The sequence below is a fragment of the Arachis ipaensis genome, chromosome B05 (assembly GCF_000816755.2).
Source record: "Arachis ipaensis cultivar K30076 chromosome B05, Araip1.1, whole genome shotgun sequence".
In the NCBI taxonomy this organism is placed as follows: Eukaryota; Viridiplantae; Streptophyta; class Magnoliopsida; order Fabales; family Fabaceae; genus Arachis; species Arachis ipaensis.
Window position 1 is genome coordinate 140,926,015 of NC_029789.2, and position 1,536 is coordinate 140,927,550.

General features: G+C 30.7%; 1 pseudogene; it reads right to left on the reverse strand.

Moving 5' to 3' along the window:
* The window catches only part of LOC107644506, a 15,158-nt pseudogene that overhangs the window by 9,956 nt on the left and 3,666 nt on the right, over positions 1 to 1,536 (reverse strand).

Consider the following 1,536-nt stretch of genomic DNA (forward strand, 5'->3'; position numbering starts at 1 on the left):
CACTATAATAGAAATAAGTTTTTAATGACAAATTTTTAATGGCAATAACATAATAATTACTATATTTCTTATGTAATATATATCTTTGACAATTATATATTTGCAGTTATTACTATTTGTTATAACGATAATAATTATGTATTTTTTACGACCAATAAAAAGGTATTTATCAATAATTATATAATTGTCGTTAGAACTTTTTAGCGACACAGCAGTATAAGGCAACTAATATTTGATTTTCAATAAATATATTAATAACTATTTTTATTGTCGTTAAATGTAATTTTTTTAGTAGTGTAGTGACTGATTTTGGTGTATAAATAATATTTTTAATTATATTAACATGCATGTATATATGTGTTCATTTTCAAATGTGGCATTTATCTAGTAAATATCAATATTCTGAAAAATAGACCGGATCAACCAATTCGATCGAGTTAACTGAGAACCAGTCTTCTAATCGGTTCAGTTGATGTCAAAAACCGTTCTATAAAAAATGATAAAAAAAAGCAGTCAACCAGTAGTTAACCGATGAACCGATAAAATTAGACTGATTTTTTAACCGTCAGTTAACTATTCCATTATATATTAAAAAAAAAAACAGAACAAAACGCGAGAGGGTGCTATTTCAACAACCCTAGAAGCCACATTCACTATTGCCATCGGAACACCTCCTCCCCATTATTTCTCTCAATAGTCGTTTCACACTCACCATCAGCAACCCTAATAGCCACCTTCTCCATTGCCATGGCCGAACTCCTCTCTTCAGCCAGAGGATGCCGTCGCTACTGGCACTGTGTCATACAGAGCATGCTATTGTCGCGAAGGTCTCTCGGAGTTCTTCTGATCACTGTCACGGATGTCTGCTCGACCTTGTTCTCATCGCCGTCGTGAAGCTCTCTCTTTGATCTCATTCTGTAAACGCGAACGTTTCTGCTTGCTTGTCCTCTTCGCTGTCATCTTCATTTAATTTCTCGGCCATCACCTCCGTTTAACTGCTCGGCCGTTATCTCCTCGTAAACGTTTCTGCCGCTCGACTAGTCGGCCATCTTTTCTTCTCCAGTGAGCACTCCTCCATTACTTCTTCAATCCTATTTTTTCTGAAATTAATTATTATTAATCTATACTTATGAGTTAATTAATTATTCTTGTTAATTTCTGAAATTCTTGATAATTCTTTGTTTAGGTTAATTTTTCTAAAATAATTTTATTGATTATTGATGGTAATTTTAATTCTGACTTCTGAGTTTGTAATTTCTATGTAATTGGTAATTTTGTATTCTAAGATTGTATGTATTATTGGTTTGTTACTAAAGTGAATATAAATTTTGTGTAAGTTTGTGTTCAATAATTCATACTTAGTTGTTAGCTGTATGTAATTTGTGTATGTTTGGATTTAATAATTAAAAATTATTTGTGTAAGTAGTGTTTAAAATTAGTTTGTTATTGTTGATTCTTTTTAGTGGTAAAACATAACGTGTTTGTCAATTATATGCGTTTTAATTTTTTTTAATCATAAATTTTAATATTTGAATT